Below are 14573 nucleotides of genomic sequence, written 5' to 3'. Positions count from 1 at the left end.
TCAAGAAATTTTTTCACAAATTTAATCTTTAGATTATGAGACATACTAGGAACAAGATTGTCAGAGTTATAAGAAGTCTACAGGGTGTAAATTATCACAAGGAAAACTTTTACAGGTAAATTACTCCATACACTTCCACCATTCATACATAAATTTTTAGACACAAAATTAACTTGCATTTCAGCAAATCTCTTGTCTATCACACTTAAGTTACATGTTACAGACTCTTGTATTTTATTTAATTCAGCATCTAGGGAATTAACGTTTGAGTCTGTATCTAGACTTAATTTGTCTACCCTCTCATCCACAGTTCTTTGAACTGAGATTAACCTTTCAATCTCTTTCCCTTGACTTGAGCTAACTGTGGCCAATTTATTTTCTAAGATTACAAACCGTTTTTCTACAGCCTCAATTTTGGAGTTCACACCCTTCAAACTTTTTCCTAATTGAATTTTTGGTTTTGATATCTCTTCTTTCAGTAAATCACTATTGATTTTCATTTTTGCTTTCAGCGATTCACTAGTTAAGTTTAAGTTCACTTCTAGCGATTCACTGGATGCATTTATTTTCGATTCTAGGAATTCACTATTTGAATTCATTGCCATTGTTAATTTGGACTGCATTTGTCCCATTCTAGCAAAAAGTAACCTTACTCAGTCCTGTTGACCCAGTTTTCTTTCGGTTTGTGAGTCATCTAGATCATCACTTACACCACATGCATTTGTAACTAACATTTCTCCCACTTCCTTTTTAATTTCTTCTGATAGCATCATTGTGACACCACATGTTTAGACACAGCCTTTATGAAAAGTTTAAAACAAATAAGAATTGTACTTATCTTTTCACACCACAACGTTGATCACAGGTCCATCTTACCAATAAGCCAGTACTTTGTTGACTCTCAAACTACTTTTCCTTGTCCAATTTTCATTTTCTGGTCCAGGAAATGTGTACATTGTTATTCATGTTTTACAAATTATAAAGTTTATACTGTCCTGCAAACAAAGGACAATTAGTCTCATCGCATTTAACTGTAAGAGCCCCCAAGTTTAACAGACCTCTTCCTTCCTAAATTTCCACAGTCTATAAGTTGTCCTACTCCTTTGTCCACTTGGTGACTTTAGGATCTACAAGAGGTTCAACATTATAGTTAGAGGTTGTTAACAAGTATGAACAGTGTTGGTACTTAGCTTTTGCGGTGATAGCTTCATTATTGTCTTCCTAGTAAATCTTGGCTTCGTTAAGTCTAGGAGTGATTCTGCTGAGAGGTTCCCACAGTTTTCTGTATGTTAGGATGAGACTAACTGGTTTGTATGGTAAAATGTGGTATTTTGTCTCTTAGACAAAAAGAGTTATTATAATTTATGCACATCACTATTTAATAAATCTCACATTTAACACTTCTACACAAATATAAAGTGAAACATTGTCTTCCACCACATCTGTATCATAACCTCACCCAACCAACCCTTGTGATAAAAGACCCCAAACCTCGTGCTCCAAAGATCCATCTCCTCCTCGTATGACCAGACATGACAGTCTCTTCAAGTTGTTAAACTTAAAGCCAAAGACAATATTTGCACAAAATATTAGATGTAAAGAAATTACAGAAATAAATAATTTTACATTCTTACAATTACCAATTTGATACGGGCCATTAGTTTCAATACAGAGGTATGCACAGAGAAGGCTAGCTAATGTTTTCTGCTTGGTTCAAGGTTACACTAAATTGTATATTCAATGTGCTTTGGGAACTATTATATGCGACTCAACAGTCGTAAGTTGTAGACACCATTGCCATGTAAGCAAGGTTAAAGTGTATAAAGATAAATATATGGACAGTCTTCAAATCAGACATTGGAGTATCGCTTACTTCAAAACTATTTACTGTATCGAGTATTACTGTCCTAGTTTAGGGTTCAAGTTTACATTCTGTTATATGGCATAGCGGAGATGGTTGATTCATAGTTCATGACATGCTTATTTGTCACCATTAGCGGCGTACCGAAGCAATGTGCGGAGACATGCAAGTGGTGCACTTCTCTGTTCATTAATGTGAAATGCAAAAATGTGAGAGGATTTAGAGTTACATTTATCTGTATAGCTATTTTCTCAGAAAAACTTTTACTTTTCACGTAAAAAATTAAAAGCCGCAGTTTTGGTGCATATAAGGTGCCTCATTTCTGTGTAGAAAATGGAGCTAACGTATCATCCCAGTCCCAAGTAAACAACTGATATATTTTGATGTTTGGACACAACACGTCATGCTCAATGTTATGGCTGTGCAGCTTGCGCCATTTGGATTTGTAGCTTGTGTTTCTCTTTTGTATGTCTTTAGGTAGTCAGCTACATATTTTAAGCTAACATTGTATTAAGAACTATTTTCATTTTAAAACTGTATCTAGGCAACCACAGATCAAGTGGTTGAGCTAGCTGTGTACTACATAGTCAATTTTTCTTGTCTACACTAACAGTTTCATTCACAAACTATTCAGTTTCTGTTTTTTTGCACATATTGTTGAACAAATGTCGTGTATGTGAGCGAGCAGTGAATGTGAAATCGGATATTGCTATTGATATAACTAAAGTACACCATGTTCTGGATCTCAGCCGCATACCTACATGCTTACCTGTTTTATTCTTACCTATTTGGGCTTTCTTGACTCAGGCAGTGTACATGTGGTAAAATGACATTTTGTATATTTTTGTAATAGTTGTTAAACAAATACTTATATTATCCTTGAAAAACAGTCTTTTTTAATGTTGTTGGACAACAAGGTTGAATCTGTGCAGTTACAATGTTGTGGTGCTGAAACTCTTGTTTATCTGTTTTACTTATTGCAGAAACAGAAAACTTATTTTGAGAAAGCACAGCTACACAGGTCAAAACACATAATGTTTATTGCAATATGAATCTGCAGCAATGGAAGATATGGAAAAATTTAACAACATTCCTGTTGCAATTACCCTACACATATACAGTTAGCATTTAATTTTCCATTATCAATCAGTGGATTTTGCTAGACAGAAGTACAAATCTGCTATTCATTTGGTACTTGCTCACAGAAATTCTGTTTTACAGATGGGATATAATGTCACATGTCAAGTAAGGCTTTCTTCTTGGCATTACTTGCTGGCAGAATTTTAACATACAAAACAGTGAAAACTGAAACATTGCACAGTGGCAGATATCTTTGCCCAGTACCTCTTGGCTTCTTTGACAAATCCACAGTAGCTGGATTTTATGGTAAATAAACTGTCTGATTTGAAAGCCAGATACCTTTCAAGAGTGCTCGAGTTACTTTTCCATTTTGAGTACTCAAGTCTATTGTGTATTTTGTGTGCATCATCTGTGCTGTGAATTGCCACTGGAGCAGGCTGTGGTCACATATACCGCACTGAGGTACTTGGACTGTATGTAGAAGCCAGATCATTTCTGAGTGTTCAGCAGCACAGTGGTGGTCAAGTCAGTGTGTTGTATGTTGAATACTGCAGTCTGTGTGATAATGTCTGAACGCATTACTGTTTCACTCACTGTTGAACTGACAGTTGTGTGTTCAGTGAACAAGCAGATGGTGTATGAGAATAGTGAGAGCTTGGTTCGTATTCAATTGCTTCCCAGTCAAACTTACAAACAGTGCTCTCCTGGACTACAATGTGAGCTATTCAACAAACTTCCATAGCACTGTACTGAACGAGAGATATCCACCTCAAGAAGTCTTTTTTTTGGTGTGTTTCCAGAAGAGTAAATAATGTTACATTCTAAGATTTAACTGTAAATAAGTTTTGATTAATAAAATCTGTGTTGTTGAAGAGGCACACCTAAAACAGTGGTGCTTAGGATTTTTTGGAACTGCAACCCAGTTTATGCCAGAATATTGTCAGGCCATTTTGCTGAGTGTTTCAACTGCAATGGCACAGCTATTTTTCAAGCTCTGAAAGCATAGCTGGAGCAGCTGCAAGAGGTCGTGTAGAAGGTGACAGGTTTGACACATCTACAGTCACTGCCAATAATCGCAGCTTCCTAATGAAGCTCAAGAGCACTGGAAAGAGTATCAAAAGGGTTTAACATTTCATTTTCAGGTAATTGGCCTGAGGGGCAGCAAGACTATCTATTCACTATGAGCTCCATTATTTTGTGCAAAAATAGGCCCCTTTATTTGACCCGTCTGTGCTGCTCCTCACTAATATTCACTCACTTTTAAGTGAACATTCTGTTACAAAAATGAATGTGGTAATCACTTGTTTGCAGTTCCTTCAATGTTGTAAGGCAAGATCAGATAGTTATGCATCATGGATCACAGACCTACAAGCCCTGAGTAGAGGATCAAAGTTTAATTGTCCTTGTGGATTATCATATGTAGAATCATTAATAAACAACATAGTAATTAGATTAGCAATGGACAGTGAACTACAGGCTCAAATGTTATGCCAATCAGATCTGCCTCTAGCTGAAGTTCTGCATATTTCTAGGGCTTTTGAGATTTCTCAATCATCTCAGGTTTCCAGTCCTATGGAGCAAGATATTAGAACTGTCATCTTGATCACCAAAAGCAGCATGACCTTGAAGTGGGGATGTGTGGTATCACCGCTTACAGTCATGACGTGCAGTGAACCAGCTTTGTTCAAGGTTGTTGGTGACGGAAACGAGTAGGGCAGTTTTTGGTTGTGACGCATTTATTCTTCATTAGTTTTACAATAAGTAACAAATACCATTCACCATTAATGCCCATCCATACAAGCATGTTGCGCTAGCGGTATGGCTTGATCACCGATCCCGAAGGGTGTACACTCCAGTGATGAGCCATGGCACGACGACATGGACTGACTGAGACAAAAGCCACATCAACGGATGTTCAGCTCCTGATGCGACCGTAGGCACTGTAATGTCCATGAGGGAGCAAAAGGCACTGCCAACAGAAAGGTGCACACCACGAAATGAGCGACTGTGTTTATGACCATGCGTACATGTTTGCGGTGGAGTCGCATTAACTCGACGCACATGGTCCAGGGCGGGAGAAGTTGGAGATGTGTGTCACATTGCGTTGACCAGCTTGCACTGTCTGCCTGCTTTGTCCCATGTCTTCTGGTGTGTGATGCACCATTGCCAATATTCGGCATAATGGTATAGCTGCACTCGTGAATGCGGGGCGTCACTTACTTGTGTCGGCTGTGCCATAGTTCAGCCCTTCACGCATCTTAACAGTGTGGCTGCTACAACCTAATCTACCTGATGATGAAATGTCAAAACTATTACACAGTCCTGGTGGCTGTGAAGTGGCTCCTACTTGACTAGACAGGCATGAAATCTAGCAGCATAATTGTCTATCCACCTAGCCTAGGGAAAATTTTTGCAGACTGCCCAGTCATCCTAATTGTTTTTCTATACATGATAGATGTAGCTGCCCACAGTATAATGGTGTCTGTTGACATGTCAACACAGCAGCTGAGAACAGGGCTCCACCTACCATCTTCGAGGGTTGCCATGGGTCTGATGATGGTCATGTGATATGACCAAAACCCGTCACCTATGTTCTTGAAGCATATGTAGTGTGATCAAGACTGAATTTTATAATACAGGGTGATTCAAAAAGAATACCACAACTTTAGGAATTTAAAACTCTGCAACAACAAAAGGCAGAGCTAAGCACTATCTGTCGGCGAATTAAGGGAACTATAAAGTTTCATTTAGTTGTACATTTGTTCGCTTGAGGCGCTGTTGACTAGGCGTCAGCGTCAGTTAATGGTAAGATGGCGACCGCTCAACAGAAAGTTTTTTGTGTTATTGAGTACGGCAGAAGTGAATCGACGACAGTTGTTCAACGTGCATTTCGAATGAAGTATGGTGTTAAACCTCCTGATAGGTGGTGTATTAAACGTTGGTATAAACAGTTTACAGAGAATGGGTGTTTGTGCAAAGGGAAAAGTTCTGGATGGCCGAGAACAAGCGATGAAAATGTAGCACGCATCCAGCAAGCATTTGTTCGCAGCCCAGGAAAACTGACTCGCAGAGCTAGCAGAGAGCTGCAAATTCCACAATAAACTGTATGGAGAGTCCTACGAAAAAGGTTAGTTATGAAACCTTATCATCTGAAATTGGTTCAAGCACTGTCTGCAGCTGATAAGATTAAAAGAATCGATTTCTGTGATTTTATCCTTGTTCAAATGGAAACAGATGAATCTTTCATTTCAAAGATTGTGTTTAGTGATGAAGCAACTTTGAAACGAGAAATAACAGCAGCTATCCAAACTGTTACGCCTGATATGCTACAGAGAGTGTGGAACGAGTTGGAGTATCGGGTTGATATTGCTCGAGTGTCTGGAGGGGGCCATATTGAACATCTCTGAACTTGTTTTTGAGTGAAAAAAAAAACCTTTCTAAATACTCTTTGTAATGATGTATAACAGAAGGTTATGTTATGTTTCTTTCATTAAATACACATTTTTTGAGTTGTGGTATTCTTTTTGAATCACCCTGTATTTTGATCACTGTTACCAGAATGTTTATTAAAAGAAGGAAAGTTGCTACTCACCATATAGTGGAGATGCTGAGCCACGATAGGCACAATAAAAAGATTCACACAATCATAGCTTTTGGCCATTAAGGTGTTTGTCAGCAGTAGACACACACACACACACACACACACACACACACACACACACACACAAACACACACATATGCAAGTGCAACTTGCACACACATTTGCAGTCTCAGAGAGCTGAAACTATACTGGGAGTGGCGATTGGGTGGGAGTAAGGAAGAGGCTGGGGCGGGGAGGGGGAGGGATAATATGGAGGGAGTGGCGGACAGTGAAGTGTTGCAGTTTAGACGGAGGGTAGGAGAGAAGGTGCAGAGGTGGGAGGGGGTAAGTAGCAGAAAGGAAATAAATAAAAATAAAAATAAAGAAATTAAAAGACTGGGAGTGGTGGTGAAATGATGGCTGTGTAGTGCTGGAATGGGAACAGGAAGGGGGCTGGTGTTGGTGGGAAGGATCCATATGGCACAGGCTGTGAAGCAGTCGTTGAGATGAGGAGTATCATGTTTGGCAGCATGTTCAGCTACAGGGCGGTCCACTTGTTTTTTGGCCACACTTTGTTGGTGGCCATTCATGTGGACAGACAGCTTGTTGGTTGTCATGCATACATAGAATGCAGCACAGTGGTTGTACCTTAGCTTGCAGATCACATGACTGGTTTCACAGGTAGCCCTGCCTTTGATGTGATAGGTAATGTTAGTGACCGGACTGGAGTAGGTGGTGGTAGGAGGATGTATGGGACAGGTCTTGCATCTAGGTCTATTACAGGGGTATGAGCCATGAGGTAAGGGATTGGGAGCAGGGGTTGTGTAAGGATGGATGAGTATATTGTGTAGGTTCGGTAGATGGCGGAGTACCATGGTAGGAGGGGTGGGAAGGATAGTGGGTAGGACATTTCTCATTTCAGGAAACAACAAGAGGTAATCAAAACCCTGGCAGAGAATGTAATTCAGTTGCTCCAGTTCCGGATGGTCCTGAGTTACGAGGGAATGCTCCTCTGTGGCCAGACTGTGGGATTTTGGGAGGTGGTGGGAAACTGGAAAGATAAGGCACAGGAGATTTGTTTTTGTACAAGGATGGGAGGATAATTATGGTCAGTGAAGGCTTCAGTGAGACCCACGGTATATTTAGGGAGGGACTGCTCATCACTGCATATGCGACGACCACGGGTGGCTAGGCTGTACGGAAGGGACTTCTTGGTATGAAACGGGTGGCAGCTGTCGAAGTGGAGGTATTGCTGGTATTTAGTCGGTCTGATATGGATGGAGGTACTGATGTAGCCATCTCTGAGATGGAGGTCAGCATCTAGGAAGGTGGCTTGTAAGGTTGAGTAGGACCAGGGAAGCAAGTGAGGGAGAAGTTGTTGAGGTTCTGGAGGAATCTGAATAAGGTGTTCTCACCTTCAGTCCAGATAGCAAAGATGTCATCAATGAATCTGAACCAGGTGAGGGGTCTAGGATGGGCCATGGCATGGCACCATCCTAAGCTAACCTATTCATGTGCCATCTAGAGTATTCCTTCCTAAAATCCCAGAATCCTAAACCCAGATTCATTGATGACATCTTTGCTGTCTGGATTGAAGGTGAGAACACCTTATTCACATTCCTCCAGAACCTCAAAAACTTCTCCCTTAATGAGATTTTCACTCTGCAGCGGAGTGTGCGCTGATATGAAACTTCCTGGCAGATTAAAACTGTGTGCTGGACCGAGATTCGAACTCGGGACCTTTGCCTTTCACGGGCAAGTGCTCTACCAACTGAGCTACCCAAGCACGACTCACGCCGTGTCCTCACAGCTTTACTTCTGCCGGTATTTCGTCTCTAACCTTCCAAACTTTACAGAAGTCATCTGTGAACCTTGCAGAACTAGCACTTCTGAAAGAAAGGATATTGCGGAGACATGGCTTAGCCACAGCCTGAGGGATGTTTCCAGAATGAGATTTTCACTCTGCAGTGGAGTGTGCGCTGATATGAAACTTCCTGGCAGATTAAAACTGTGTGCTGGACCGAGATTCGAACTCAGGACCTTTGCCATTCGCAGGCAAGTGCTCTACCAACTGAGCTACCGAAGCACGACTCACGCCCCGTCCTCACAGCTTTACCTCTGCCAGTATCTCATTTCCTACCTTCCAAACTTTACAGAAGCTCTCCTGCGAACCTTGCAGAACTAGCACGCCTGAAATAAAGGATATTGCGGAGACATGGCTTAGCCACAGCCTGAGGGATGTTTCCAGAATGAGATTTTCACTCTGCAGTGGAGTGTGCGCTGATATGAAACTTCCTGGCAGATTAAAACTGTGTAATTCTGTAAGGTTTGGAAGGTAGGAGATGAGATACTGGCAGAAGTAACGCTGTGAGGACCGGGCGTGAGTCGTGCTTGGGTAGCTCAGTTGGTAGAGCACTTGCCCACGAAAGGCAAAGGTCCTGAGTTCGAATCTCGGTCCGGCACACAGTTTTAATCTGCCAGGAAGTTTCAACTTCTCCCTCACTTGCTTCACCTGGTCTTACTCAACTCTACAAGCCACCTTCCTAGATCTTGACCTCCATCTCAGAGATGGCTACATCAGTACCTCCGTCCATATCAGACCGACTAACCACCAGCAATCCCTCCACTTCGACAGCTGCCACCCGTTTCATACCAAGAAGTCCCTTCCGTACAGCCTAGCCATGTGCGGTCGTCTCATCTGCAGCAATGAGCAGTCCCTCTCTAAATATACCGAGGGTCTCACTGAAGCCTTCACTGACTGTAATTATCCTCCCATCCTTGTACAAAAACAAATCTCCTGTGCCTTATCTTTCCAGTCTCCCACCAGCTCCCAAAGTCCCACAGTCTGTCCACAGAGGAGCATTCCCCTCATAACTCAGGACCATTCGGGACTGGAGCAACTGAATTACATTCTCTGCCAGGGTTTTGATTACCTCTCGTTGTGCCCTGAAATGAGAAATGTCCTACCCACTATCCTTCCCACCCCTCCTACTGTGGTATTCTGCCATCCACCGAACCTACACAATATACTCATCCATCCTAACACAACCCCTGCTCCCAATCCCTTACCTCATGGCTCATACCCCTGTAATAGACCTAGATGCAAGACCTGTCCCATACATCCTCCTACCATCACCTACTCCAGTCCGGCCACTAACATTACCTATCACATCAAAGGCAGGGCTACCTGTGAAACCAGTCATGTGATCTGCAAGCTAAGGTACAACCACTGTGCTGCATTCTATGTATGCAAGACAACCAGCAAGTTATCTGTCTGTGTGAATGGCCACCAACAAAGTGTGGCCAAAAAACAAGTGGATCACCCTGTAGCTGAACACACTGCCAAACATGATACCCTCATCTCAATGACCGCTTCACAGCCTGTGCCATATGGATCCTTCCCACCAACACCAGCTTTTCTGAATTGCGCAGGTGGGAATTTTCCCTGCAATACATCCTACGTTCCTGTAACCCTCCTGGCCTCAACTTCGTTAGTCACTGTCCACGCCCATCCAGCCCCCTCCCTGTTCCCATTCCAGCACTACACAGCCACCATTTCACCACCACACCCAGTCTTTTAATTTCTTTTATTTTTATTTTTATTTCTTTCCTTTCTGCTACTTACCCCCTCCCACTTCCCCACCTTTTCTCCTACCCTCCATCTAAATTGCAACACTTCACTGTCTGCCACTCCCACCATACTATCCCTCCCCCTCCTCGCCCCAGCCTCCTGCTTACCCCCCACCTAGTCACCACTCCTATCATGCACTGGCGCTGCTGCTCGCAGTGCAGTTTCAGCTCTCTGAGACTGCAGATGTGTGTGCAAGTTGCACTTGTGTGAGTGTGTGTGTATGTGTGTCTACTGCTGACAAAGGCATTAATGGCCGAAATCTATGATTGTGTGAATCTTTTTATTGTGCCTATCGCGGCTCAGCATCTCTGCTACATGTTGAGTAGCAACTTTCCTTCTCTTGTATTGTTACATTCCATCCTGCAGTCTCTTCAACAGATATATAATTCTTGACAACCTAACCACTATGTGATCAACATAAGAGTTTCATGTTAGACTGTTGTCAAGTATGGTACCTAAAAACTTTGCCTTTTGTTTTTCTATTTTTGTAGTCTTTGATAGAGTAAACCAAATAGTCTGGATCTTTTCCTCATTTAATAGTAGACAATTTGCATTAAATCATGATGCTGCATTTTCTTTTGCCATTTCATAGCACTTACAAGGTTATCAAAAACATGGTTTACAGACAGAAAAGTTGTATCATCTGCGTACATATATGTCTTTACATCTATATTTCCTGGTAAGTCATTTATGTGTACAAGGAAGAGAAGTGGTCTCAATTTAGATCCCTGAGGCACTCCATGTTGAAACTGGAGTGTGTTTGACAGATGACTTCCTCACGTCACCACCTGTTTACTTTTATTGACGTATTATTTGATGAGTTTTAAACTTTTATCACATATTCCATAGTACTCAAGTTTAGAGAGCAAAAGTGAGTGGTCAGCATAGTCAAAGGCTTTGCTCAGATCACATAAGGTTACCTGTGTGTGAGCATGGTCCTCAAATGCTGCTAAAATGTCTCTGACTAAGAGCTCTATGGCATGTATAGCTGATCTTCCTTTTCTGTAACCAAACTGTGATGCACTTAACATATCATTTAGTTTTAGGTACTCATACATCTGCTGATATATTATGCTTTCGAAGACTTTTCCTAGTACTGGAATTAGCGAAATTGGTCTGTAGTTTGCAGGATCTGATTTGATACCCTTCTTAAAGACTGGAGTCACCTTGGATAGTCTGAGAGTATCAGGAAAAACTCCTTCTATGAGACACAGATTTATAAAATACGTTAATGATGCTGCAGTGTAATGTATGATTTTCTGGATTATTTGACATATTAAAAATATCTGTACTGTATGAATTTTTCATTTCTTTGACTATTTTAAGAACTTAATGTTGGCATACCTCTTTAAAGTGTTTCAATGATGATCTGCCTTATTATGATTTAGGTTTGCACTCTTAAGATAATCTATATATGTTACATTGGGTTTACTGATCAATTTTTCGATATCATCAGCACAGCTTACAAAATATTTGTTGAATGTATCTGCTGGTATTGGGACTTACTTGCAGAAGTTTCTGACTTCACCTTTAACAGTATTAATTACTGACCAGGCTGTTTTGCATTGGTTTTTACTATTTTTTATGAGATTTGTGTTGTATCTTTGTTTCGCCAATTGTAATTCTTTCTTATACAGTTTCTCAGCGGTTTTTTCGAGATCCTTAATTTCATTACAATTATTTACTTTGCCAAGGTGTTTCAACATCAGTAGCTTATTTTTTTAGATTCTCCAGTTCTTTGGTGTACCACAATTTACCCTTTCTTGTTTTATGATATTTCTTTTGAACAAGATGGGCTTTTAAAACACCTATTAAGTATTTGTGGAATGTTTCATAAACTGTTTGGACACTGGAATCACAGTTTTGAAATAATTTGTCCCAGTTAGTTATGCTCAGCTGGTGTGTTAGTTTTCTGAGATTGTGTTTTGTTAATATTAAGGTATTAGATTTTGTTAACTTTTGTGCAGCCTTGCTCTCACCCCCTTTTATAAAATGTCTTAACTCTGCTGTTAACATGGAGTGGTCTGAGAAAACAAATTCCTTTATCTTGGTGGAGTACATATCATGAGCACAGTTGACAGAAGCATTATCCGAGCATGCTTTTAGACTTGTTGGTTTTGAATGTACATGATGGAAGTTGTGCTGCCTTAGTATATTCAGTAACTTATTTACACTTGGTTTGTTACATGCTACATCAAAGCTTGAATTAAAGTCTCCCCTGATTACAGTTACATATTGTTTCCACTTCGTTATGTAGCAGAGTATATTGTCTAAATTTTCTAAAAATGTTTTATCATCTGAGTCAGGGGAATGATAGATACATAAAATGAAAAGTTTCATTATATCACATATGAGCCCGGTAATTTCAAAGTGTTTCTCTACACATACCCAACTAAGATATGGTGCTCTACACTCTATTTCATTTGAAACATGGATAACAGTACCACCATTACGGTACTGAGATCTGCAAAAACTGTTTCCATGTTTATAACCTTCTGGTACATAGTATTGTATTTGTTCTGGTTTAAGCCAATGTTTAGATAGACATAAGAAAATATACTTATTCTGTGGCAATGACTCCTCCAGAATTTCAGCTTTACTTTCAAGACCCTTAATGTTAAAATATAAGATGTTGGTGTGACTTATCTGTGAGTTAGCGGGTTGGTTTTTCACATTTTTATTTTCTTCTTGGCTTGAAACCGTAAAAAATTATCACTGAATGACACAGATGTATTTTTCATTTGGCTCCTCCTTAAGCACTGCTGTGTTGCTGCTCCAGTTGTTGTTGGTTCTGCTACTGCTGCTGTTGTTCTTGTTGCTGTTGCTGTTGTTGCTGCTGCTGTTGCTGCTTCTTATGATAATGATGGTGCTGCTGCTGTTTCACTTATTTCTGGTGTTTGTTGTTCCACAACTGCTGTGCCTTTCTGTGAATTGTTAACATTTGGGGTGTTCACTTGCATTAATGAAATTTCACATCAGTACAAGAAGAACAAGACACACCTTTCAAGTTTGCCTTCCTCATTTGGGAGAGCAGCTTCAGTTATACACTTTGCTGGATATGTGACTCCATCATTGCCCAGAAAGGCTGCCAGCTGGTCCTGGTGGCCATGTCTAGAAGCATCTTTCACTGGCACCAGAACCAACCCTGTATGAGACATCTGTGCCAGGATCTGCCTCTGGATCTGCTATACTACCAGGATGGCCTGCACCACTTACTACCAGGACTGACAAAAGCAGATGTAGATGTAGCATCCAGTTCCAAGATGACATCCCTGGCAGTGAACACCAGGCATTCAGAGCACTCCATCCATCAAGCACTGCCCCCTTGAGTGTGGATAAAAGTGACACACAAGGGGACCTCCAATCTACACCAAGTCTAAGGTTAGAACCACAGCCTACTCAACAAACATCAGCAGGCCACAAGTCTGAACCATTGCTTCTTTGACACTGGATCCAGGAAACGCTCCTCCACTACTAGCAGCATCTGATGTTGCACCCTGACATTTCCAGCATATTGTGGAACTCCCGCTTGATCCCACTCCGTGCTGGCCATGATGCTTCCATCCCTAAGACCTGATTCAAGGGGCAAGGAATCTTGAAATCCTGCCGAACATATCAGTATAATTACGTCTGGTTAGATTGCAAGGCATAGCATGGAATGATACATCCACATGTGCCAAGTTATGTGGCAAAACACCCACAGCAACTTTAACGGTTGCCACAGGCTGCAATCAACTGATGTTTACAGCAAGCTCTCCGGGGTATATGTTGACGACAACCCTCCAGTACATGTATTTCTCCCAGACTATGATTTGGACTTTGTTGTTATCTACTACTGATATTTGGTTAGCCTTTGGACTTGCCTGCCTGCTTAATTCAGTACTGCCTTTGCAGATTGTTCAACCAACAATTGAGTTTTCAGTGAATAGACTGACAGCAATGGGTGCACCAAGAGAGTGGTTTGTATTAGTCTGATACCGAGCACCATGGAATTTGAATCCACACCAGACGGTATGGATGTTGAGGACCATTGTGCCGTAAGCCATGACAGTGCATGCCTCTTGCCCCACATTTAGTGTGAGGGCGCCACAGTGAAACATGAGTTCCCAGCAGCCGATAGTGGTGCTGAGATTTTGCAAATGTTCCTGGCCAGGCATTGGGGCCATCCTCACGCGATGCTGATGGCTCTGAACAGCCCATTGCTTCTGCCTCTAAGACATTGACCCCAGCACAATGGAACTACTCCCAGATTGAAAAGGAGGCCCTGGTGAACACTGCAGGAAGACTGGCTGAAAAAGGATAGGTGATGGTGCAAGAGTTGGCCAGGGTGGTGGCGGCCACGGAGAGACTGGAAGTAGGACTGATGTCATTGCAGGCAGTCTGGGTGATAAGTGGAGGGACGACTGGGACAGGACCGACA

General features: G+C 41.5%; 1 non-coding gene across 1 annotated transcript; it reads right to left on the bottom strand.

Moving 5' to 3' along the window:
• Positions 1–8234: 8234 nt before the first annotated feature.
• Trnas-uga lies at positions 8235–8309 on the bottom strand. Its single transcript has one exon. It is a non-coding gene; the product is annotated as a tRNA-Ser (tRNA).
• Between the last annotated feature and the right edge of the window lie 6264 nt (positions 8310–14573).

This window comes from Schistocerca piceifrons, chromosome 7, assembly GCF_021461385.2.
Source record: "Schistocerca piceifrons isolate TAMUIC-IGC-003096 chromosome 7, iqSchPice1.1, whole genome shotgun sequence".
Taxonomy (NCBI): Eukaryota; Metazoa; Arthropoda; class Insecta; order Orthoptera; family Acrididae; genus Schistocerca; species Schistocerca piceifrons.
This window is presented reverse-complemented; position numbering and strand designations above follow the sequence as displayed.